Source organism: Amblyomma americanum, chromosome 11 (assembly GCF_052857255.1).
Source record: "Amblyomma americanum isolate KBUSLIRL-KWMA chromosome 11, ASM5285725v1, whole genome shotgun sequence".
NCBI lineage: Eukaryota > Metazoa > Arthropoda > Arachnida > Ixodida > Ixodidae > Amblyomma > Amblyomma americanum.
Genome location: NC_135507.1, coordinates 73,548,710 through 73,575,944, shown reverse-complemented (window position 1 = coordinate 73,575,944; position 27,235 = coordinate 73,548,710). Strand labels below are relative to the sequence as shown.

The 27,235-nt window shown below is 48.5% G+C and overlaps 1 protein-coding gene across 1 annotated transcript in view; it reads left to right on the top strand.

The window, feature by feature from the left end:
• The first annotated feature begins 1,623 nt into the window (after positions 1–1,623).
• Positions 1,624–27,235, top strand: part of RhoGAP100F (Rho GTPase activating protein at 100F) — a 110,606-nt gene continuing 84,994 nt past the window's right edge. Inside the window, exon 1 of the mRNA XM_077642337.1 lies at positions 1,624–1,763. The gene's annotated coding sequence lies outside the window, so the exon portion shown is untranslated. The remainder of the gene's footprint in view (positions 1,764–27,235) is intronic.

The following is a 27,235-nucleotide window of genomic DNA, read 5'->3' as shown; positions in this document are numbered from 1 at the left end:
GGAGTTTCTGGCTGTCGTCGTAATGGCCACAGCGATTAAAAACTATAAAGAAGCGATGTAAAGACGCGCAAATGACCAAACAAGAAAGAAGTGCTTTTAAGAAGCCTTTGCCGCATAGTCTTTTATTGTGCGGCAAAGCCAGCTTTGCCGAAGACGTTTTTGTTTTCTGTGAACGTTTTGTTTTTTATTTTCACTAAAGACTGGCGAGCTCGAAGCGTAAACTTGGGTTGTTTGCGTTATTCTCCTGAGATATTCGCTGCGCTGATGTCTTAAATATGGGCTGACAAAACGTTTTACCGCAGTCAAAAATCGTAAAAGTTGTTTTTTAATTTATGTTTATAGAATGACACATCTGCCTTCGTACAGTGCCTGCAGTTTTTGTTTTAATTGGTGAACAAGCATGAATCGAACCGCCTTCACGGCTAGCCTGAATGGCATTCCAGTCTGGCCACCGTAACTGCAGATGTGGGCACTACGTGACTGAAAACTTTGCTTTCCGTTCTGTATAACACTGCAATGTTGGTTTTGTGCATGTTACGCGGTTATGTTCAAACCGTCTTTTTTCTTGTTTATTTCTAGAGCTATTTGGAATTTCTCCCCACGTTGCTGGAAAGAGTTTTGAAAATAAAAAGTAAATGTCGTTAAAAAAAAAACAAAAGAAAAACCTAGTTAGTTTCGCTAGCAGGCGCCCAGACGTCAAACACGTTCTTGATTGGCATTTGATCTGTTGGAAGCGCTTCTTATACCAATCACACGTGTCTTCGTTTCTGCCGGGAGCGGCTATTCCGCCCCTTCGCTCATCAATGTCAGTTGAGGCAAACCCCATAAGTAAGTCAAGGAACCAAGATTCGCACGCACTGACCGAACTAGCGCATTCATAGCGGGTATGCCGAATTAGCCCCGGAGCTCGGCAAGAAAGCTAGCCCGCGTCACCGGGCCGCACATTCGAACGCAGCTGATGTCACGTGCGCTGGCATCTTAACGTTCCAATCCACCACCATCGAAAGCGGCCTTTTTTGGTAAACAACAAACGCACCTTTGACAAGAAGCAGATGGGAGCAAGCAAGCGTGCGCACCCTCTGTCAGCATAAATGTTCGGGCGCATAAGAATTCAATTTAAACTATTATTTGTACAGTGGTTAGTTTTTCTGCCCACAGATGACGCAACAATCAGCTTGCGTCCTATCATCTTGGGCTTTAGATCGTCTTATAAGCTAGAAGTGTGCGATGAGGTAGAAAGCTCTGCGGGCTAGTTGGCTCATTGCAGAAAAAAGGTTAGTACTTCGCGAATGAGACACGACAGGAGCACGAGGAACAGAAACGACAATGCAGGCGCAGCTCTGTGTTCAGCTTGCTGAGCTTCGCAAACAGCGTGGCTAAAGAGCTTTTTCGGCGTCCTAATCCTGTCGACAGGCGGCGCAGCGGTGCCGACATGGGCGCACGCGGACTCGTGACGTCACGGCGTTAGCCCCCGGCGAGCAGACGACGCAGCGCCGTCGGAAGCGGCGTAATCGAACGCCTCTGACGTCACAATCGCGCCGCTGCGCCTGGAGCGACGTGAAGGGAAAAAAGGAGAAAGCGCGGGCGGAAAAGGGAACGCGCCCCGGCGCTCCGCGGAAGGCGGAAGGCCGTCCCGGCAGCCATGGCGTCGAGACGCTAGACGCTCTGGACCCCGGCGGATTTTTTGCGCGTTCCCGGCGCTTGGAGCCGCACCGGGCGATGGGGCTGGGCTGGGAGTGCGCCTTCGCCGAACCGGGAACCAGGTGGGTCTCCTTGCTTTTCCCGAACGCCTTCCCGGGCACCGGAGAAACCCGGGAAAAAAAGGTTTTCGGTTCCCCCGTATCCCCGGCGAGCCATTAGAGTGGACGTCGTGGCTCCCTCCTCGGCGCGGCCGCGGTTTCGACGTCGGCCGCCGCGACGGCACGCAAGGAGCGAGTGGGGAAGGAAAAGGGGGAGGAGGAAAGAAAGAAAGAAGAGCAGAAAAAAAAGGAAGGTCCACACAGCGTAGCGAGAGGGAGGCGAGCTTGTTCGAAGTGTGCAGCCCCGTAGTGTTTGGCAAGGAAAGGGGGGCGGGTTCTCCCCATGCTTGCGTACGTGCGTGCCTTTGGCCCGCTAGGAAAGGCATGGATTACCGAAAGGCCTGACTGCATGTCGTACGCGTGTGTGGGCCACCGGAAACCCGCACATTTGGGGAATCGAAGCGTCGGCGCGCTCACCGACGGCTCTCCGCCGCGACCACTACCTCATAGTCCTTCCCGGCCACGCTGGCCTGAATCGGCCCGCACACCTCCGCACGGGCTGGAGATAGAACGGTACTGCGAGCAGCTAAGATGGACGGAGCCGTTTCGCGGGGGAGCGCGCCAGTGTTTTTTTTCCCCTTCATATACACCTTGCGCATCTTCCTGTGAGGACGGAATCTTGCAGACCTGCTCAAGCTTTTCCGCGTCCATCTTTTCCAACGATGTATTTTTTTGGCGAAGTTCTAGTGGGAGCAGAGTTGGAAGAGTGGTTTTATGTGCTACTTACCGGTCTATAGCGTAAGCTAAGCGGAAAACGGCGAGAGAAAAGATGTGGAATTAATGTGCAAAGACTTAAGCAGGAAACGCCTCATTCGTTATGCGTTTCTCGGCCTCGTTCGTCGAGTCCGGCGCAGATGCATGAGCGAGGGTTTTTGCGTGCTGAGCGAGCACCCAGACAAAAAAAAAAACGACAAAGCAAACACAAGGTAAATTGGGAGAAAATGACGCGGAGAGAGAACGGGTGCTTCTGGCGAAGGGAAGCCGTGGAGGAAAGAATAATGTCGACCCGACCTTACGAGCTTGTCGAACACGGCCTCACTGATACGTGGTTCGCTTTTTCTTCGCGATAAGGAGCGTTTGTCCATGCCACCCCCTCCCCCTCACAGCCTCATTGTCTCTCTGGCCTTAATTTTTTGTTTCATTTCTCGTTCACCGAAGCCGTCGACGCGCTGATTAGGACGCCACAGAGAGCAATTAGCGTTAAACTGGCAACGAAGGGCGCGCCGCAATCAATTATCGCCTATGCACGAAGCGGAATTTCGACGCGTCTTGGCTCTGCGAGCAGCCCCACTCCCCGTGACGGAGGTGGGCGTTTAGACGCGCAACTACGAAACTCGTCGCCAGTTCAAGGCCGGGAAATTTCTAATTCTTAGCGAAAAGAAGGAAAAATAGAACGCATAGGGACCCTATACTTACTTTGCCCACGTTCCCTTCCCGAAGCCTTTGAACTTCTGGGGTGCTATCGCGCCCGAAACAAAGGCATTTCCCGCATGTTTCATTTCACCTTGAAAAGTCTCATAGAGCACTAATGAACCAAGCGCGAGGCTTTCTCAATTCGGAATACAGGTCTAAGCCTGTAAGATCGTAGTATAGTCTGTTGTTTTTGAACATTAACCAAAAATAAAGAGATTTTGCTCAGAACTGCCTATATTTGCACTGGCCGGCTGCTATATGAACCAGGCTACGCAGAGCTGAAAGCCTTGACTATATTAATGCGCCCTGAGGTGGACTCCCATTCGTCTTATTTTTAGGTTTGGTTTGGTTTATAGGGTTTAACGTCCCAAAGCGACTATTTTTGGTTAATGCTATGCTAGCACCCAGTGATATGCGCATGGTTTGCGACCAGCGGCAAATCCATTTGGCTAGGCGGCCATGCGGCGACGTTCAGTTTCCTTACTCCTCAGCCTTTGCTTTTTCAGAGATAAATAAAAAAAAACGATACCAAAATTACAGCTGTTGCGAACAGCCGCACACATATTCTTCTTGCGCTTGACATTATGAATACCAATGAGATCGAATTCGATCGAGTACAAACGGTGTGGCTTGCTGATGATGTACCGAACATGTTTGGCTTGCTTGAATTGTGCGAACGCAAGCTGGGTTTTGTATCGACCCGTGGTCATCCTCAAAAGTGCACACTATATGGTGATTACCATTTTTCTTTGTATCTCAGACTGTAGAAAATGTAAATGGCGCTCTTTCAAGTTTTGTGCATGAAATTGGCCAAAAGTGTGGCTTGCCGCCTCCAGAGCAAGACAAACTGCATTTCTTATCGCTTTCCCTTTGTCGCCATCATCACCGTGTGTTGTATTACATTAGTCGCAGTTGCTTGTGGAAAACACTGTATAACTACTACGCGATCACTTTGAACAGCGATACATTAATGCGACGACTCCAACTAAACTCTACCCAGAACTTCTAATGCCCCATTCGACACTAGTAGTTTTTATTTTCATGTTATCCGAAGGGATGTACTCGGTGAATAAATTTGCTTTTTTTTTTCTTTTTACAGCGAGAGAAAGATCAAGGAACACACTAGTACTTTTAGGCGTTAGCAAGCTAAATTTAGTGAAAATTCCAAAACCGAAGGAAGCTTTTCACGAGTGCGACGGAGCCAGCAGATGATGGCAGACGACGGCTTGAAGTATGGTATTTGTCATTTTTAGATCCCGACGACTAGTAATTGCTAGACACCGGGTGGAAACTTTTCCGACATGTAAGAACCTAATCAAATAATTTTTCAGCCATCTTATTTTAACTTTTTATTTCAGACTATGTACGGGGCAATAAACGCAGAAGGAAGCTTGCTCTAAATGAAATTCAAACTGTACGCCGAGTTCAGAACCTAAACTTTTTAGTTTTTTGTTTTATGCGCTAATATCTTCTTTATTTCTCTTTTTTTAAATCATGACAACTCTCTAAACATAGGAACTTTGTCTCATCAAAGCATTTGTTCGCTCTTATCGTCATCTTCAGTTTTACCAGCAATGCATTATCGTGAATTCATTGCGCCTAAACGTCGAACGAGAGCATTGTATCTATTCGAATGTTAATGGATTACGAATCTAAGTACACTGCCTAGACGGACAGTCCCTTCTTAGGTGAAACATGTCGAATAATCTTTTAAGAACAGACGGAGGCCTGGCGAAATCTTGTCTGTTTTACAATAATGTGAGTTGAAGTTCGAAATCGGGAGTCGGACTACCTGCATCAGCGTACCATCTTTGATCATAACTATAATTCATCCATGCTCGATCATGGCCATCTGTAATGTATAATTTCGAACCCCTTTTTCTCCTCTTCGACATCATAATCATTGTCGTCGTCGTCGTCATCATCATCATCATATATATACTACCCTTAAAATGCTGTTGACGGGATATTAAATAAAGCCGCCGGGGTGGCTCAGTGGTTTATGGCGCTCGGCTGCTGACCCGAAAGATGCGGGTTCGATCCCGGCCGCGGCGGTCGAATTTTGATGGACTGTGCGATGTCAGTGCACGATGTCAGTGTGCGATGTCAGTGCACGTTAAGGAACCCCAGGTGGTCGAAATTTCCGGAGCCCTTCACTACGGCGTTCCTCTAGCCTGATTCGCTTTGGGGCGTTAAACCTTCATAAAGCATGGTGGAACGCAACAAATACTGAGATCATGAATGTATTCATTCACCTCAGTACTTTGTCGATCTTAAATTAAGAATTACGTAAGATAAGAACGAGCTCAAGAAAGTACTGATTGACGTCAGTGCTCGTAAATTAGGGATTTGCTAAAAAAGAATCAACCTAAGGAGTTATTCACTTACGTCAGCATTTGATCGTCCTAAATTTTAGGAGTTACGTAAAAAAAAACTGAAACCAAAGAAGGCGCTCATTTACGTCGGCAGCCTATCTTCTTAAATTAAAAAAAAATCGCTTAAGAAAGAATGAATGCAGGAATGCATTCATTCACGCCCCTAGTTGGTCGTCTTCAATTAGAATTCACGTAGGGAAGCAATGAGGCTTAAGGAAGGGATCCATTAACGTCGGCACTTAAACGAGCGCCCGAAATGCGCATCGGAGGTATGCGAAGGGCGCCTTTCTCGCTGCCATATGTCGGTATCCCGGTTTCGGCCCGGCGCTGTGTTCGCGGTGTAACGACCCCGACTCTGGCCCAGAGCAGGGGCGTGTGGGCGTGACGGGGTCCGCGCGGGTCTCGCAAACCGGCGGCACGCGTTTCTGCGCTGGAAATTGAGCGTGGGCGGCCGACGCCAGCCCGGCGTGCGTGTGAGCAGCGCTGACGTAAATGCCGCGTCGCGTCCATTTTTCCCCTCTCTCTCTCTTTCTTTCTATTATTCTTGTGGACGTCTGGTTAGGTTTCAGGATCGCGAGGTCCCCGCTATATGCGCGCATCGAGGCTCAGTTTGAAGGCCGACCTTCAGAGGCTCACTTAATATTAGGCCCGCACAAGACTGGTCCGTTTATTTTCTTTTATTTTTGTACAATTTTCTATCTTGAACATCTTTCGCTCCGAGTGCCGCAGTCGAAGACGCTTATAGTCGGTCGTTTGGGGTCTAGTACCTCAAGGATCACTGCTTGTGGGTGTCATTAATTTATTGCACGATGTTTCCCATGGCTTTAGGACGACATTAATCGCTTAACCGTGAGTGTTGTTGTCTTTAACTCATTTCTTTGTCAGTCTAAGCAGTGCACGTTTAGGAACAGAACACCAATCCGTCTACTGGACAGCTGTAAAGTGTTTTGCCAAGATGAACAAGCCGTCTTGTAGACGTCTCAACTGACCCCTGAGGCAGTGACTGAATGTTTACAAGACGTCGATCTTGACAAGTTCTAGACGTCTTTTAACATCTTAGAGCCATCCTTTATAGCTTAGCTGATGCTCGCACTTTTCTGAGCTACAAGACGCTTTGGAAGACTTCTTATAGATATCTCAAGCACAAATTATAGATGTCTACAAAGGGCTTCATAGCTCTGAATTGTGTTTGTGGTTGCAGCAGGTTTTTAGGCAGTCTGTTGGTCAACATTCAGAGCCCTCCACTGCGCGTGCCTCAAAGACCACAATTTTGCAGTGTTTCTCTGGCAAGTAAAATCAATCAATCAACCAACCAATCAATCAGTCAATCAATCAATCAATCAATCAATCAATCAATCAATCAATCAATCAATCAATCAATCAATCAATCAATCAATCAATCAATCAATCAATCAATCAATCACGTATTACGCACATCTGTAAGAGCCACCGTGGTGGCTCAGTGGTTATCGCGTTCGGCTGCTGACCCGAAAAACGCGGGTTCAATCCTGGCCGGGGCGGTCGAATTTCGATGGAGGCAAAATTCTAGAAGCCCGTGTACTGTGCTACGTTTAAAAAAATTATTTCAATTTTAAAAATATTATTTCAACGGGGTTAGAAACCAGGGAATCGCGTTATGCTTGTTGAAATCAATAAGAAAGCTCGCGGACATTTATACAGGTTAGGAGGAGTCGACTTTATAGTGCGATTGCGACCGTCCAGTAGAAAAGAAGGGGTTTGTGTGGTCTAACTTATAATTGAACTGCTTGCAGAGCTATCCGAACCGGGAAAATTGTTTGCAGAACTTTGTCGCAGGGGTATTGTTTAGAAACACCTCAGAGGTCAAACACTGAGATTCGATTGCGTTGTACGCCAGGAGAGTACCCGAAAAAAGGGAGGAATAAAAAGCCAGGAGAGTATCTGAAAAAACGGAGAAATAAAAAGCCACCGTCTGGCGTACGTGAGAGTGCCGTATAGTGAGCGGGGTTTTAAATATTGACATAGGTTCGATTTCTCACTGCCCTGAGCCGGTCACAGAAGCGGCGACTGCGTTCACCCGGCCGCAGTCTCGCATAAACTCTCTCTCTCTGTCGCTGAAGTTTCCGCATAGGTTAACGCTACGCACATACACACACTGCCTTTCTACGCGAACTTGGTCAGCGATAAACTTGCAGTTTTTGACCCGAGGCGTAACACCTGAGCGTTACTCCCCCCCCCCCCCCCCCCAATCTCCCTTCTTTCGTGGTGGTTGCTGTCGATCCATTTTAGCCGTCCGAAAACTGTCGAGCGCTTAGCTGCGAAGTATGGACAAAAAGGATTTTCAGCTCAATCATTTTTCTTTCTTTATTTGCGCATAAAGTGATCGAAGAGGCACGACTTTCACTTGCACTGAATTATTGATAATTGCTTGCCGAAAAGATTAGAGGGGGCTTGAGTCACTTTCCATTTTGGGCTGTTGGGCTCGAGTTTGGTGCTGATTCGATCACGGTGGCAGTAGTCGCATTACGATGGAGGCGAAATTCAAATATTCGAGGTTGTCCACTGAGATTTATTTGGGAGATTAAGATACTTAGGTACTCTAAATTGATCCGGAGCCCTCCACTACCTCACAGATAGTTTACGGGTTTGGCGAGCTGAAAACCCTTTAAACCGAACCTTCAATTTCTTCGCTTCTTTCATTTCCTGCCAACCGTGTATAGCAAACTACCTGGCTTGTTTAAAGGCAATTTAACATTGAAGGAAATTTATTTCAGCTCTCTTCGGACATGCCACTTTTGTGTCGTTTATTTTTGACTAGTAATGAAATCATCAATTTGTCTTAATGTTATCGCCATGGTTTGACTGAAAGACCGGATCGCTCATGTTATGTATTTTGTTACCGTTTTCGTACTGACTTCACTCTTGGACTGGTTTAGCTCCTCGCGTAGTTTTGTTTAATCCAGAGTTCCCGGATAACAGCATTCGCTGCACACATGTAGGTCTGTCTGTTGTGTGCTGTTACATGTTTTGGGATCCATCACACAATGTCTCCGCTTGTGAGAAATGAAAATTCGATGCATTGCGGCTAGTCATCAGGACATACCAAGTCCAGAAGAGTTCATTCACTTGAGCAAAGGTGACATGATAGTGTGCAGCCTACCAAATTTTGGCCAGCTCAGGTAACGTGGGTCCCCTGGGGAGTTTTTGAATTTCTATGGTTTAATAACTTTTTTCCCCATGTTCTCTATACACGCAAGCACTACCTCCTTCGTATTTAATTCCGCTTCCCTTCTTGAATTTTTAGAACGAAAGCTCTACTTCTCCCGTACAAAGCTGAAGGTCATGTGGGTATGAAATTTGACCTTCAAACCTGAAAGAGCGGAGGCTTGGCTCTGACGTCATGCCACGTGACTCGCCACTCCTCACCACAGTTGCGCGCCTCGCAACTATGTATCGTCACCATCCAAGCCAAACCATTGATATGCAATAAAGTTTAACCGAAGCTAAACCATGCCTAACCATTCTTAACAGAGCTCTGGCTCGTCTAACTAGCTTCATCCGGGTTGAACCACAGACAATTTTTTTTTTAAATTCACTACAGCTCTAGAAGACAAGTACAGTACTCACGGATTGAAATAGGACATTCGGAGCGCGTGGCCGTCGCTGCATGCAGCGCCGCCCGTAGACGCTCATGGAACCAAGGTGGTGCATTGTGGTATGGCGCGAGAGGGAGAACATCTATAAAGCAGAATTGTTCCTTCCAGTAGCCAATGAGCCGGCCTGTGGTTTACCACATGCCTGCGTGGCACTGCAAGGCTAGCGCTCCGAATGTCCTATTTCAATCCGTGAGTACTGTACATATGCACCAAGGTAGACCGACAGGAGGACGCACTGATATACACCGGGGAAGAAAATGAGGAGCTGGATGCGAAATTCACTAAATGGGAGGTCAAGGCGGCGCTAGCCAGTATGAAGAGAGGCACGGCACCGAGAGATAACCGCATAACGGTCACTTTGGTGGCAAACCTCAACGAAAAAGCTATCGAGGACCTCACAGACTTTATCAATAAAATATGAGAAGGGGAAAAAATACCGGAAGAGTGGAAAACATCAATAGTGACTTTCATACCCAAACCGGGTAAGAAAATCAACACGGACAAAATAAGACCAATTTCTCTTACGTCGTGCGCGGGTAAGCTTATGGAAACGATGGTCAGGAAAAGATTATCTGAGTACATAGAGGACCAGGAGCTTTTCTCTACAACTATGTTCGGCTTCCGGGCACGCTTGTCAGCACAAGACGTGCTTTTAAAACTCTATAGGGAAGTCATAGCCCCCCTTTGCTTTGGATTTGAAGGGGACCTTTGACAACGTTAAACACAATAAGATACTAGAGAATCTCAATACCACAAACTGCGGAAAGCGGACTTACCAGTACGTGAAGGGCTTCCTCAAGAACAGGAAGGCATACATCAGGATAGACGACAGTAAATTCGGACCCATAGAGATAGGAACGCGAGGCACGCCTCAAGGGGCACTAATGTCGCTTCTGCTCTTCAACATAGCCATGATGGGCCTCCCCGGGAGGCTCAACGCGATAGATGGCGTGAGACACGTCATCTACGTGGACGGCATCACTCTGTGGTCGTCGGGTGGCAGTGTTGGACAGCTAGAGGACGCCTTACCGGAGGCAGCGTCAGCGGTACATAAGTATGCCGAAGAGTGTGGCCTTAAGTGTGCACCCACCAAAATCAGAGCTCCTTCATATCACGGGGGATAAAAAATCGGCAAGCGAAATTCAATTATACATATATGGAACTCCGGTCTCGGAGGTAGAAAACATCCGCGTGTTAGGGCTACAGATCAGCAACAAATGTAATAATGCCATAGCGATTAACAAACTAAAGTCCACGTGCGAGCAAATCAGTAGGATGATTGGCAGAGTATCTGGCAAGCAATGTGGACTCATGGAAAAGGAGACGTTACGCCTGGTGCAGGCTCACGTCATTAGCCGGATAACATATGCAGTGCCCCACCTCAAACTGCGGCAGAGCGACAAGAAGAAATTAGACGTAATAGTCAGAAAAGCCACCAAGAACGCGCTTGGGCTATCCCTCCAAGACGTCCACTGATCGCCTTCTCCACCTAGGAATGCATAACACGCTGGAAGAACTACTCGAAGCTCACCAAACAAGCCAAATAATGCGGTTATCAACGACCAAAGTTGGTAGACGAGTCCTCGATGATCTGCACATAGCACTGCCACCAACAATCGAAGACAGAGGGGACATTCCCAACGACTGGAGAGATAAACTATTAGTTAAATCAATACCAAAAAAATGCATCCCGAGCACAATCAAGGCAGGAGAGAAGCCAGAGCTAGAGCTATAGAGAAGTATTACGGCAGCAAAAATGGCCCGTATTATGTAGACGCGGCGGGCCCCACGCAAGAGGTCATCTGCACCGTCGCGGTCATACACGAGGGAAAGCAGGCGAATGGACTCTTGGTGAAAACTAGTAAAGTTGCGTTAGCCGAGGAAGTGGCGATAGCGCTGGCAGCCACTCACTCCGACGCCACGCGCATAATTTCTGATTCTCAACACGCCTGTCGAAATTATATAAGGGGAAGAATAGCGCAGCAGAATTTTAGCAAACGCGCAACATAGCTCAATGCAGAGAACAAAACAATTGGTATGGGTGCCCGGACACCAGGGAATAGAAGGGAACGAGGCTGCCACACATCCGCCCGAGCGTCTCTCCCCCGGAGTTCCACTAAATTCCCAGGCTCTGTCGGGACTTCTGTACCGAATCCGCTTACCACATATGCGGACATTACAGCATGTCTGCGCCTCAGTAGGCAGACTTTCCCAGAGCCCGCCAAGGGCCTGGATAGAACTGAGGAACGACACCTCAGAAGGCTGCAAACAGGGTCGTTTCTAAGCCCTGCGATTCTAACACACATAGACCCAACCTTTTCGGGGTACTGTAAATTTTGTGAGATGTGGGCAGGCGCATATCATATGGTATGGGTATGTAAGAAAAATCCGGAAATAAAGAGAGTAAATCAGCCAACGAGAGAGGGCTGGGAAGCGAATTTGTCCGGTTGCTTGGACCTGGAGTCCCAGAGGGCTCTGGTCCAAAGAGCGCGGGCAGCGGCTACCGCCAATGGTGCCCCGGAATGAGGACTACCACCCAGGCAAGGGAGCGGTGAAACCCTCCACTCTCCTCTAAAACCCGCCCCAGTGCATCCAATAAAGTTTTACCACCACGACCACGAGAATTCGCCTTATGCCGAGCGATGAAAGCTGTAATTATAGGAGGGCAAGAAGAAATGGTGAGGTTTTTTTTTAAATCTTCTGTTCTTCTCGGGGTTGGGGTTAAATGGGTTACAGGTCAGAGGTCTTTTCTTTTTAACTGCTCTCTGAGCTTATCTTCGGCGTGTGCACTTTCAACGAATCCATATCGTTTCTTCATTACAAGTCGTTCCCATCTCTCCCTCTCGGAGTCTTCATACGTTTTCTCTTTCCTTGCTTTCGTCTGCTACAGAGGCTGTGTCGTCTGCAAGAGCGGCCCGCGCTCGAGTGACCTGCCCTCTCTTCCCTCCACCGATTACGTCATTTTATTATTTTCATTTCTGTTCGCGAAATTTATACCTCTTCCCTCCCTGCGACCCACACTCGTTTCCCCGAGTCTCGGTCGCCGTCTGTTTCATTTTTATTTATGGTTATTGCCGCGCGCAGCGCTGTCGCCCGCTTCGGCGAGCGTTCCGGTGGTGGTCGTCTGCTACGCATTAACTCGATCATTGCGATGGCAGCGCCACGCTCTCGCTGCGCCGTCGACGTACGTGCTTTGGGGCCGTATGAACGTGATCGGAGGATTCAGTCTCTGCCTGTGTGTGTGTGCACTTTCTCCTGTCTATATGTGCGCGTGTTTCGGCGTGTAACCCTGTATAAGGCACATAGAAACTGCCGCTTGTCGCTACGCGTGGCGCGTCTATCGCCATGCCGATCATAAATTGGGGAGAACCTGCGTGCTCGCAACGGTGTTCCCACGGTTAATTCGTCTTTTTTTTTACCGCCTTAGTTACTCGTACCAGCGTCTTCTGCAAGTGCAACTGCCTTCATCGAAATAGGGATAAACTTTTGGAGTGCCTCGTCGCTGAGTTGGGGAGGGGGTCTGCTGTGGGGAACTATACTTCCCCAATGAGGGGGAATGTAATTGCAGTCGGAAAGGGTAGGCTCACTTTAAAGGGGGTAACTACTTTGCACTTATAGTCGTCCGGTCGCCTATAGGGTTACTGCAAGGCTTCTTGAGATCTGATAAGTCTTGTCCAAGCTCATCAAAGGTGAAAAAGTCGGCCGTACTACATCACAGCCCGCACTGTAACGCCGAGGTAGACGGCATTGCTGCGAAAAGGACACTAATAAGAAATCTTAAGTTTTTATTTTATTCAAATATGATTGTTAGGTTTCTCCTCTCACTGCATGCGTTCGTCTGACCGCAGATAATGAAGTTTTCTTGCTGAGAAATTTGGAGTTTAAAGTGAATTACTTTTCACCTTAGTCGGGTTCAAAAACGTGGTTTCACTGTGACGTCGAGAGAATGCGGACTCCGTGATCGCCGCATAAAAGTGAATGGTGACATGGAGTAGCCTCAGAGGTCTGCAAACGAAAACATACTGGTCGTCATTGTAGTTTGTGAAAATGATCAGTGCCCGCGATACTTATATTTAATGTTTGGCTTTTTTATAGCTTCTAAAATGTAGTTTTCAGTAATAGTTGCCTCTTTGATGGTAGAGCACGATAATCAATCGATGCAAGCCAACCTCACATTGTCCTTAGTATCCCTCAGAGGGCATGCTACACCTATTTTACCCTGAGTCCTGTCTTCAGACTGAGAGCTAGTGCCCATACTGTTTACCGAAGAGAAGTCGGGGCGGCTGAGGACCGGCTGGGGAGGCTATATTTGGCAAACAGCTTTCCACTGTTTATAACTTGATTCAGCGCATGCGCATTCTGGACGCGTGCAGTAAGCTGTCCATGTGAAATCCACCAATTGAAATGCTGACACAGTCCAGTGGTGTTACAGCTGTACCCGTGAGGACAAATTTGTAAAGGTGCTATGCACACACGCCACAACACGATGTCTTCAGCCGCGTTATTGTGTAGCCGTGGCGGGCGGGAGAGGGCTGATCAGGTATCAGCGGAAGACGCCCTTCGTCCTCCAGTGCGGCAGCGTCCTAGCTGATGATCATGCCCGGTTTATTGCGCGAGCTATTTATAGGGAGTCTTCCACACCTTCTATCGCGGATCACCTGTAGATCTAGCTGACAAAGAGTCGCTCTTTCCTGCGATCAGACGGCATCCTTGTTCACCTCTCTCTCTTATTTTATTCCCCCTCCCTCCTTTTCCTCACGGCGCTGTTGAGGCATCCACCGACAAGCGAGCCTGTTACTTTCCTTGCCACAAAATTAAAACGACGCAGTGCCTTGGACCCGCCGCGGTGGCTCAGTGGTTAGGGCGCTTGGCTACTGATCCGGAGTTCCCGGGTTCGAACCCGACTGCGGCTGCTGCGTTTTTATGAAGGCAAAACCATAAGGTGCCCGTGTGATGTGCGATGTCAGTGCACGTTAAAGATCCCCAGGTGGTCGAAATTATTCCGGAGACCTCAACTACGGCACCTCTTTCTTCCTTTCTTCTTTCATTCCCTGCTTTATCCCTTCCGTTACGGCGTGGTTCAGGTGTCCAACGATACATGAGACATATACTGCGCCATTTCCTTACCCTCAAAACCAATTATTATTATTATTGTCATAATAATCAGTGCCTTGGGCTGCGTGCAATAATCTTCGTTGTCATCGGGTGGGGCGCGTAAAAAAAGATTGGTTTTTCAGGAAAGGAAAATGGCGCAGGAACTGTCTCACTTCTCAGCGGACACCTCAACCGCGCCGTAATGAAAGGGAGGAAGGTAGGAGTGAAAGAAGAAAGATGTGGCCGACCACCTGGGACATCGCGCAGCACACGGGCGCCTTCTGCGCTTCGCCCGATCGAAACGATTAAAATTGAAGGTTTTGGTAACAAGAGCGCTCATATGATAGGAGACAGAGAGAGAGAGAGAGAGAGGCGCATAAAAGACAGGCATGGAGGTTACGCGGATCAGATACAAACTGCTACCTTACACATGGGAAACGTGAAAAGGGAGCACACAAGAACAAATGGAATGAGCAAAAGGGAGATAGCAGAGAATATGCATATTGTGAAAGCCGATTCATAGACTACGATTGCGCAGGTCTAATAACGCTCTCTTAGGGCCGTAAATTTCAGGTGATACAGCCAAATTCGCGCGTCTCCCTGCGACATTGGATGACGAGGCCAAGGTCCCAAGACATTCACTGGAAGGGTGTTTCGGGGGTCTAGCCGACTTAACACAGAGCGCAGTGTCAGGCGTCTAACGTAGAAGCGAAGAAAAGCACACAACAGATGTTTAGTGCTTTAATCGCACGTGCAGTTGTCGCACACCAAAATGTGCATACGTGTTCATCAGCCTCTGTACTCTACAGAAGGACCGCCACGTAGGATGTTTACGTGACACTCGCGCTATGGAATACAGAAGCTGAGGAACGTCGAACACGAGAAAGTTTAGAGACAGCCATACCAATGCGGTAACTGTGCACACAAGAGAAGAATGAACTGCAGTTTGCTGAATTAAGTGCATCCAAACCAAGAGCAGAGGGGCTGCACTGCCGCCCCCAAACTGCGCAAGAAGAAACAACGCATAAGCGAGCAGTGCCATGCCTGCCAACGCAGGCGCAGCAACGCCCGTATAGCACCACACAGCCTAACGGTCAGGAAAACGCCAAGCGGCCGGCGCCCACGCAAGGGGAAAAACCCACGCCTAACCCAGCTGCTGTAGTGTACGTGCTCGGCCGCCTGTACCACAATACATTCCCTTTCACCCCCTCTTCACGACAGGAGAGAGAGAGAGAGAGAGAAGGCCCCTTAATGAAGGGCAGAGACTTTATCCCGCCTGAGAAAACGACCCACACGCTATATGCGTACGCTAGAGGGTCTCCAGGCAAAGAAATCTTCGCTACGAAGAGGAGCACAAGGAATAAAAAGCTATGGGGAAAACTTGTATATTTTTTTTGCTTTCCCACTCGTAGAAACTCCCGCCGCTGTACCGTTTTGACAGCAGCGCATATACTCTGCAACCACGCCATCCATGCATTGTGGCGTTTCCATGCTGGCAGTTGTGGTGCTGGTGTCGATGACGATGTCCTTGTGCTTCGCGCCAGAATAGTTCGCTTAGTCGTGCACCGCGTTTACTATGTCCGTAGGGTGCATGCTGTGTGTATACCTCCCGCTTGCGCAGTATATTATTTGAAATTGCCACGCGTCTGTGCCTACATGTGGGGCGGTAGTCGTAGACTGCAAACAATGCAGACAATCAAGCGAATAACCAAAACTATTATTTGGGCGAACTAGTTCTAAAAAGAAGCTGAACTCGGAGGTTGCCGGAATCAGAATGTCCCGGCACTCTCGGCCGCGCTTAATTTGAGGAGTTCAACTAACTAGTTAGTTATAGTTGGTTCATTAGGGCTAGTTGGTTCATTATAGATGCGAAGAGCTGCGCGAACGAGACACGAACGGCGAAGAGGCAAGGACGCACACAAACGTTTTTATGTTTGTGTGCGTATTTGCCTCTTCGCGGTCCGTGTCTCGTTCGCGCAGTTTTTCCACTGCAGAACAGTAGAATGGCCAGTAGTTTCTGGTTCAGCACAGCATGGACGCAGAGGGCAGACACCTCCTTCACACTATACTGTAGAAGTCACTATAGTAACTTAATTGCGAAATACTACGACGTAGCCTCGTGAAGAGAACCTCCCGGTGACCAATTTTTCTTGCTACCGCTTCCTTTTCTTCCTAGCTCCCCACTTGGATAGAATTAATCAACCAATTGTCTTAGCTGTACGTGCCATGTACCGTGCTGTGGTTCTTTATTGTTGCTACTTCACACAATTTTCCCGCCTCAACTGCTGCCTTGTTTGCGCTGAAACTGCGCACGACACTTGCATATTGCTGTAACTTTTGTCTGATAGTAAGTTTCACAACCATACTTAGATGATTCGGCCGTGCATGATGCAAGCTATGAATCGCATGCGTCGAGATCGAGCAGCCGGAAGCCGCCTATGGCGGGTTTCCATCGATGGAAATGTGCTGTCTGCTGATGCGCAGACGATTACGAGCTTGCATCGTGCGTAGCCGAACCAACGAACTGCCGTTGTCAAACTGAGGCAAAAGTTACATCAATATGCAAGCTGCGGGCGTAGTTTCAGTGAAAACTAGCCAGCAGTTGAGCAAAGAAAAAATTAAAATGCTGGTATAATATTATGGAGGCAAACACTAAGGCGCCCGTGTGCTGTGCAATGTCAGTGCACGTTAAGGATCCCCAGGTGGTCGAAATTATTCCAGAGCCCTCCACTACGGCACCTCTTTCTTCCTTTCTTCTTTCACCCCCTCCTTTATCCCCTCCTTTATAGCACGGTTCAGGTGTCCAACGATATATGAGACAGATACTGCGCCATTTCCTTTCTCCAAAAACCAATTATTATCATTATTATTATTATTATTATTATTATTATTATTATTATTATTATTATTATTATTATTATTATTATTATTATTATTATTATTATTATTATTATTATTATTATTATTATTATATTATGGTATCAGATTAAGGTGCAGAGCACGATACACAGCATGCGCTATAAGCACTATAAGTGACACGTATGCTGTGTCCGCTCTTAAAGAGGCCGGAAATTCTTGTTGCTTTTTAGTTTGGACGTGTCTGACTATCCAGGTGAGGACTGAAGGCATGCCTGTGGCATACTGTTCTCTCTGTTTTATTCAAGCATTACCGAGGATATTCATGATCGGACGCCTCGCATTAACGCCGGGTAGCGCAGTGCGTCCCACGCTGGTGCGTCAGGAATCAGTGGGACGCAGTGCCGCATTCACTAATACTAACAATTGGTTTTTGGGGAAAGGAAATGGCGCAGTATCTGTCTCATATATCGTTGGACACCTGAACCGCGCCGTAAGGGAAGGGATAAAGGAGGGAATGGCAGAAGAAAGGAAGAGAGAGGTGCCGTAGTGGAGGCTTCGGAATAATTTCGACCACGTGGGGATCTTTAACGTGCACTGACATCGCACAGGACACGGGCGCCTTTTCTGCGTTTCGCCTCTATACAAACGCTGCCACCACGGTCGGGTTCGAAGCCGGGTAAACCAGATCAGTAGTCGAGCGCCCTAACCACTGAGCCACCCCGGCGGGTTCACTTGGCGTTGAATTCGGCGTGTCGCTCCACTGCCGGCGCGGAGCGCAATGCGGGCGCACGCCACGGACGCGTTTTGCAATTACAACGCGGCCGTTACTGAGGTAAGGGGCAAGGCAGAGCGCAATGCAATGCCGGACGTGTCCGCGCATCGCGCACGTACTGCCCATCACGCGCGGTGTACCGAGAAGCACGCCTCCCTGCCGCATTAGCGGAGGGCTGTCGTGGCAGCGATCAGTCTCAACTCGCGTGTTTTGCTTGGCGAGTGAGGGACTTCCTGCAAAGTGAGCGGCGTGGTTGCAGCACATTCATTATTGTCATTGATGCAATCATCATCACCATCCCCATGATACTAATAGTCAACGAAAGCATAACTACGTCCCCTGAAGAACAAAGGCCTATCCCAAGTATCTCCAATTAAACCTGGTGTGGTACTCTGGCGTGGTGTTCATTCATCTATGGGGCAGAAATGTGCAGTCTAACGAAAAGGGTACAGCTTAAGTTAAGGAGAACACAGCGAGCTATGGAAAGAAATATAAGCGTAACGTTAAGAGACCGTAAGCGGCCAGAGTGGGTGAGGGAACAGACGCGTGTTAATGACATCCTAGTCGAAATCAAGAGGAAGAAATGGGCTTGGGCAGGGTGTGTAATGTGAAGGCAAGATAACCGCTGGTTCTTTAAGGTAACGGAGTGAATTCCAAGGGAAGGCAAGCGTAGCAGGGGGCGGCAGAAAGTTAGGTTGGCGGATGAGATTAAGAAGTTTGTGCAGATACGATGACCGCACCTGGCAAAGGACAAGGGTCAATTGGGCAGACATAGGCGATGCCTTTGCCCTGCTGTTGGCGTAATCAAGCTGGTGATGACGATGATGGTATTCTGAGGGTGTCGTCTTTTTAGACGTGTATACTTCAGTCCGCGCCAATTGGCTGGAGACGCAGAAGCCGTCGTGGACTGGATTATATAGACACGTCTAAGAAGCCGACATCAGAAGAATACCACCGCTGCACTGCACCAGCAAAGCGAGGCCCTTGGAATGGTTCGCGATCGCGATTGCACTTCGCTCTCGGTCGAAGTTGCAGACACTGTTTCTATGTTGTCGAAACTATTGTAGAAAATTCTTCGTTTCACTGATGTAGCTGGCGATACAGTCAGCGTAAGGGATCTTGTAGATGATTCCGGGTGATCGTTCCTTTGGTGTCTTTCGGCCTTGGCATGAAGCGCCCGAGGGTCGACGATGGTTTGTGTCACACCTGTATTAACCTTCTTTCGAAGCAGGCGGGCCATCGCTTAACTTCTGCGTTTGACGTAGTGCATTTGATGCATTTGACAGAAAAATTGCAGACTCGCAACTGCGTGAAGACAGTGATCATGATTTCTCGAGTCTTCCCTTCCTTTCATATCAGATAAGCGAAACCACCAACGGTAGGTTCGACATCTGGTTGCGGCCGCATGACAGCCATCTTTTGTCCAGCCAATTATCCGCTTTAGCTCAGATCGACAGCCAAATCCAAAGTCCGCTTGACCGCACCAACTCCATTTGTGAAACAAGCTGCACGTTGTGAACGATGCTCTCACTTTTAATGGTATTCTTCGTCCTGTTGAAGGCAATGCCGAAACGCAAGTGCAAGCTGAGTGCGCAACCAGCAAAAGAGTGGCAGTTTATCAAGAAGATAAAGCCGAATGTCGATGTCCGTAGTTTTTAATTGGTTTTTGGGGAAAGGAAATGGCGCAGTATCGGTCTCACATATCGGCGGACACCTGAACCACGCCTTAAGAGAAGGGATAAAGGAGGGAGTGAAAGAAGAAAGGAAGAAAGAGGCGCCGTAGTGGAGGGCTCCGGAATAATTTCGACCACCTGGGGATAAATGCGGAACTAACCTCTTGGTTGCGCATGGCGGATGATCGGACATAACAAAGCACATCAAGTCGTTGAAGCACGAACAGAATGTCCCACCTTCTGCTTCGCTGAGTGCACTGACAAAATCCTTCTTCAGAAAAAAAAAAAAACATTCCGCTGGGAAGGAGCTTCACCTGACTGCGTGCGGAAGAACGTGAGTTCGCGTTCCACACGACTGCACAAAGCCGAAGGTTCCGATCAGTCGATTGTGCATCGAAAGTTCTGCAGGAAACATTCGACGAAAACTTTTACTATGCTCGCACAAAAACTGAAACTGGTGTTTCAAACATGCTGGCGCCGTCTGCAGCTGAGGAGCTGAGGAATGCCATGCAAGACACGAAATTCATCTTTATTTTGTCTTGTGATGCGTCCAACGGCAAGGATTCGAAAGTATTTCCCGAAATGACGCGGTACTTCGCTTCTGCTGCTGGAGTGCAAACGAAGTTTCTTCAGATTGGCGTCTTGTCGGGTGAGACCTCAATCATGGTGAGCGAGTATATCATTAACCACTTCATAAGAGCAACGTCGTACTATTTGCTATTTGCTTTCTGCGCGGACAATGCCACTGCAATTTTGGCTGTGTTGCAAGAAGGGGAAAAAATAATGTTTTCTCGAGTCTGCAGAATATAGGGTCACATTCAGTATATGCCCATTTTTCAAGCTGCTTTCCATACAATACTCTCCCATTGTTGCCAGCATGCATTGAAAAGAAGCCTTCTCACGAAATTTCGGAAACTTTCGCACTGAACCGGGGCTACAGCGTTTTCGCTGTGATGAGCGAAAACAAGTTGATGATTGTGATGAATTTTAATCGCGCAAAAGGAGCCTTGTCCAAAGAGCGCGATGACACGAGGTGTTTTTTTTTTCTGCAAAACGTTGGGGCGAGGATTCATTCTCTAAACACTTTACACCGGACAAATCGAACGGCAGGCAGTGGGAAGCATTGAAAAGATTAGAACACCGGCGGGCATCCGGTGGCACTGGGGATCGAACCCCGCACCTCCCGCACATAAGGCGGATGCCCAAATCACTAGGCGACCGCTGATGTGATGAACGGAAACAAAAGCGAATACCGTATATATGCGGCTAAGAGCAGCACTTTATGCTAAGAAAGCACCTACCTACTTCCAACCTTTGAATCACCTCGCCCACCCTCACCCTCCAGATAAATTATATCGCATGTGTGAAGACTCGGCTTAGAGTAAAAGCATTCATCACAGTAAAAGCATTAATGTAGTCATCGAGGATTAATCCAACTGCTTTCGCAAAATCGTCGCATCAGATGTTACTGATCGTCCCGTAATTTTTGTTCACAATTATGGTGAGCTACAGGACTCTCCTTTGTCCGGCATTTTTAGGTTCAATTTTCAATCTATATGCGGCCCTTACCCACATGTATTCGGTGGTCGTCAAAAATTCATTATTCAGAGGAAAGCGGCAAATGTTTTGACGCTCCCGTGTGCACAGTTTTGTATCTTCGTGAGCCCTTGAATTTTTTTTTTTGTGAATGCATCCCCGGAGTTTTGGCTGATGAACGACGTACTGCGCAAGGAAGAATTAGTTAAGTCGTCGTTGTTCAAACTCCTCTTGAACGTTTCTGCGAACCCAATGCCGAAGTATTTGAGAACATCTGGTCGTGATGATTCTTACACAAGCATAAAGGCGACGTCAGTCTCTGACAGGTATTAGTCAACTGTAATCCGTCTTACACGGGAGACTTTAAACCCACGATGTCATGACTACCTGCTTTCACGGCTGTTCGGCGTTGACATTGTTCTGATCTCTAACACAAATTCGTTTAATACCGCCGTTCACAGATATTTGCGGAGGTGAGTTTGTAGTTCGCGCACCGAGGACTGCCGCGCGCAGTCGGGTCTCGTCGTAAGCCTTTATTAAATCAATCGGAGGGGGGGAGCTGCGGACGGCAAGAACAAACTATCGGTCGTGAACAGCGATACTCGGAGAAAAAGGCCTCCAGCAACACACCGAACCCGGTTAAACGAAAGCAAACACTCAAGCGCACGCTCGGGTGGCTACGGACACCTCTCCGGTTTTTTTTTTTAAATTCTTCTTTCTGTCTCTGCGCAAACACTCGCGGGCTTCTAAGTAGCTCGAGAAGCTTACGCTCACGCAGCTATTCACTCCGTCTTTCTCCCGGGGAATAAAAGAGAGAGAGTGGAAGAGAAAAGAAAAATGAGGGGAAAAAAGGTGTGCAGCAAAATTTGTTTTGCCCGCCGCAGCAGCGGGCCCCTGTAATCGCTTTAGCGTGACGACTGCAACTTTCCGAGCAGGGCGGGTGTTTCGCTAGACTCGTCAGTTTTTCTTGTTTTCCCCCGGCTCGTCTGATCCATTGTTCGATGTTCGAAAGATCGGACGTGCTCACGTTCTGTCGTGACTGGATAGTTTTTCTTTTGTAATTGTTTTTTTTTCGATTTACGAAGAGAAGTAGCCTGTGCCACATGCCTCGTTGTTTTTACCGCACTAAGGCGCGAGATAGGTCCATATTTATCTGTAGGGTGTGAAGCGCGCGGTGTAACATTATCGCATTTTCCTACCAAATTGGGCTTCTTGTTTCAGAGGCGCGCGGTGTTCCTACATGGACATTTGCTACTATATATTCACCAGATAATTCGTATGTTTTACCGCAAACGGTTCATTGCTGTCTCTGCATAAGGACGCAGCCAAAACTTACAGGTGTGATATAGGATTATATGTACCTACAGACGTCTCAAGAGCATATGCAATTAGAGAGATAACAATATCTGTCTTTTTTATTGGGAGAACGTGAAGGATGGTCGTGCTGTAACGCAATTTGGGTCAATATTTTCACTTGAAAGGAACTGCAGTTTTCGATAATGTTCTGCTTAATAAAGCACACTAGATCTTCGAAAAAGTTAATCAATCAATCAATCAATCAATCAATCAATCAATCAATCAATCAATCAATCAATCAATCAATCAGGAAATGAAAATGAAAGTTAGTTTTTTGGGGAAAGGAAATCGCGCAGTATCTGTCTCACATTTCGACGGACACCTGAGCCGCGCCGTAAGGGAAGGGATAAAGGAGGGAGTGAAATAAGAAAGGAAGAAAGAGAGGTGCCGTAGTGGAGGGCACTAAAATAATTTCGATCATATTTAACCCTACCCGCCACGGTGGCTCAGTGGTTAGGGCGCTCGATTACTGATCCGGAGTTCCCGGGTTCGAACCCGACCGCGGCGGCTGCGTTTTTATGGAGGAAAAACGCTAAGGCACCCGTGTGCTGTGCGATGCCAGTGTACGTTAAAGATCCCCAGGTGGTCGAAATTATACTGGAGCCCTCCACTACGGCACCTCTTTCTTCCTTTGTCCTTTCACTCTCTCCTTTATTCCTTTCCTTCCGGCGCGGTTCAGATGTCCAACGATATTTGAGACAGATACTGCGCCACTTCCTTTCCCCAAAAAACCAATTAATATTATTATTATTATTAAAGTGCACTGACATCGCACAGCACCCGGCGCCTTAGCGTCTTGCCTCCATAAAAACGCAGCCGCTGCGGTCGGGTTAGAACCCGGATACACCGTATCAGTAGCCGAGCGCCCTAACCACTGAGCCATCGCGGCGGGTAATCAGCAAATGAAAGATCAAATATTTGTAACAGAAATCTTTGCAACAACTCTCGGCAGCCGGAAATAAGGCAACCGATGCAAAGGTTCGGGACGTAAAAAACAGGACTGGGCACGATACTTGAAAAAAAAAAGCATATTCGATAATGATACCCGGTAGCGAATATTCACGCTGGATAAAATCTTACATTAAAGAGCTCTCTCTCTCTCCCTCTTTCGTATTTCTGAAACTGATACTATTACTCGCCGCGGTGGCTCAGTGGTTAGGACACTTGGCTACTGATCCGGAGTACCGGGGTTCGAACCCGACCGCGGCGGGCACGTTTCGATGGAGGCGAAACGCTAAGGCCCCCGTGTGCTGTGCGATGTCGGTGCACGTTAAAGATCCCCAGGTGGTCGAAATTACTCCGGAGTCCACCACCACCGCTCCTCTTTCTTCCTTTCTTCTTTCACTCCCTCCTTTATCCCTTCCCTTACGGCGCTGTTCGGGTGCCGCCGAAATGTGAGACAGATACTGCGCCATTCCATTTCTCTAAAAGCCAATTTTCAATTTTCAGTATCAAGATACCAAATCAACATTGATTTCAGACAGATATACTCGATACTGCATCGTCGATACTTGGATAAAACACCAAAATCGCCAATACTAATAAGGGCGATAATTTGATCGGCTATGTGTGGCGCCGCTATATAGCTTGCGTGCCAAAGCTATTGTGTGTCACCGACGTAAAAAAAAAGAACTGGCGCTTTGCATCTGTCGCTCCTTTTGTAAACTGAATTTTTTCCGCCTATGATCGTTAGCGTTCGCACCCTACTACTGGCCTAAAAGCATCGATTTCCCCAAAGAAAATAAACACCGATAAACGGGCATTAATTTTTCTCATTACAAATTGATAGGACGATTATGAAACCTGAAGCCAGAAAGTTGCGGCGATAGGTGTTAGATCTACCATCCATGATTACTCTGATGTTTGTTTTTTTTGATAGCGTTGTTTATTGCCTCTGGGCATAAGGGGGGTTAGGAAGAAAAGAGAAACGAAAGGAAAGAATAGAGTGGGTGGGTGTTAAATAGAGCAGGAAAGGTGTGCCGATCTAATGAAGGCGAGGAGGGAGCGGCGATGTGGCCCCTGCGTCCAATCAATATATGAGGACGGGTTGTCTGGGTGGAGACCCGCTGCTGCCCCGCTGCTGCCAGGTAGCGAATTCTAGTTGGCTTCAGTGCCGGGCAAACCCACAACAAGTGATGAATGTCAGCCTCAGTGTCTTGTAAGTTGCAGAGTGGACATCCTAGGCGGGGATATAAGTGGCGAAATTGAGGCCACGTCCGAGTTACAGCAGGAGTGAGGGCAACTCCAACCCGGATCCTCCGGAGCACAACCTCCTCTGCACGGGTAAGACCGCGGGGGATGGTTATCGCACACGGGGGGACGAGAGCACGTGTGCGACGCCGGAGGTGTTCCTTTCTTGTTAAAAGGAGAGTAGCATCATCCATGCTGAGGAATTGAGGCATTGACGTGGGTAGGGTTGGCAAGCGGGTTGCAGAATCTGCAGATCTTTGTGAATTGAGCAGGTCACGTGGGACCCACTCAATTGGAATGTCTTGTGGGATGCGAGCCGCCAGGCGATTTATATTCTGAAACATTTCTGGGCTGCGGCTGACGTGTCGAAGTAGACGAGTTGCTTGAAGGGCGTCAGTACGGATGATAATGTGGGCTGTAGGGAGCAGTTTTACTCTACGAATGCTTTTAATGGCTGGGTGGAGGTGGAAAGTAGAGGTGGATAGTGCTTCTGAAGGGCAGCTGGTTTTCCCACCAAGTCTTTAAACTCGATATCGTTGCCACTTTTCTTTGCTCTGCTGCGTGATCTTCCAGTGGGTAAAGGTCTTGTGGAGGGTGCATATAGGTGGGATGGTGGTGTTCGCGAAAGGAAATGGCGCAGTATCTGTCTCACATCTCGGCGGACACCTGAACCGCGCCGTAAGGGTAGCGATCCTGGAGGGTAGAGTGTGCGGGGGGTGGCAGTTGGTGCTTGTAAAGATGTTAGGCGGCTAGGGGTGGAGAGGCGGTTCGAGGGTGTCAGTGGATGGGTGGGCACACCCAAACTTAGGTGTTAGGAAGGTCTAAGATCTTAGGCGGTTCGACGGTGTCAGTGGATGGGTGGCCCTAACCTAACTTGGGGGGTGGTAGGAGGTCCAAAGATCTTAGGTGAGCACGGGTGGGGAGGTGGCACGACGGTGTCAGTGGATGGATGAACACACCCCAACTTGGCGGGTGGGAGGGAGGTCTAAAGACCTTAGGTGGGTAGGGGTGGGGAGGTGGTCTCACGGTGTCATTGGATGGGTGGGTATACCCAACTTGAGGGGTGGTAGTAGGTCTAAAGATCTTAGGTGGGCAGGGGTGGGGAGGTGGATCGACGGTGTTAGTGGGTTGGTGGGCACACCCCAACTTGGGGGGCGGTAGGAAGGTCTAAAGATCTTAGGTGGATAGGGGTGGGGAGGTTGTTTGACACCGCGGTTTGACACCGTGTTTTGAGGTGGTTTGACACGAGGTGTCAAACCACCTCGTCGTCGAGTTATCCGCCAGTAACACACATTGAAGTGCGTTCAAACAACAGCGGGGATATTGGGCCTTATGCTTTACGGAGCGTTGAAAACTGTTCATTTCTGCGTTTTTCATGGGGGTTGATTTGCTACGTTGACGCAAACTGCCTCCTAACTACAGGCGCATTCACGTACGCCTTAGTAGTCAGATTGACGGTTCCAGCTGTAGCACGCGCGTCCTCTATGTTTATATCGAAATGAAAAGACGGCAACAGTAACTTTTGACTCCCACAGAAATGCCCCGAACTCACGTGGACCTAATGACGAAACCTGCGAACGTGCGCCGCAGACTAATTCTGGAGACCGACAACACAAAATTAAAGGCAGAGACAAAACAAAGCTAACCGCAGCAATCCAGGCGGAGGCGGAAAACACGATGTCATGAATAAAAGATTCTAGCCAGCACGGCCGCACGCGGCTTCGGGACTGACTCGTAATGCGCAAGTTCTCCGACGAACGACGCTTTCGGACTTTCTCGCGGTTCTCAGCAGATTTTTCTGTTTGCATCACTTTCTTCACGCGTTGGTTCCCGAGTAGCGCCTTCGAGAGTGCGAAAGAGATAGAAAAGAAAAAGAGAGAAAGTGGAAACCACGCCACGTTATTACGGCCCGTTGCCTGTGAGCATGCATGCGCAACAAATGAGGCGGCTGGCATCCAGCGCTGGCGAGCGCAGCTTTTTTGTTTCTTTAGCTCTCGCGACTGAGTCCCTGCGCTCCAGAGCGTTGCCGCGGTGGCTCAGTGGTTAGAGCGCTCGGCTACTGATCCGGAGTGCACGGGTTCGAATCCGACCGCGGCGGCCGCGTTTGAGTGGAGGCGAAACGCAAAAGGCACCTGTGTGCTGTGCGATGTCGGTGCACATTTAAGATCCCCGGGTGGTCGAAATCATTCCGGAGCCCTCCACTGCGGCCCATCTTTCTTTCTTTATTCCTTCACTCCCACCGCCGCAACGGTGGCTCAGTGGATATGGCGCTCGGCTGTTGACCCGAAAGACGCTGGTTCGATTTCGGCCGCGTCGGTCGAATTTCGATGGAGGGGAAATTCTAGAGGCCCGTGTACTGTGCGATGTCAGTGCACGTTAAAGAACCTCAGGCGGTCGAAATTTCCGCAGCCCTTCACTACGGTGTCCCTCATAGCCTGAGTCGCTTTGAGACGTTAAACCACCGTTATCCTGAACCAACTCCCACCTTCCCCCTTTCTCTTACGGCGCGGTTCGGGTGTCCACCGAGATATGC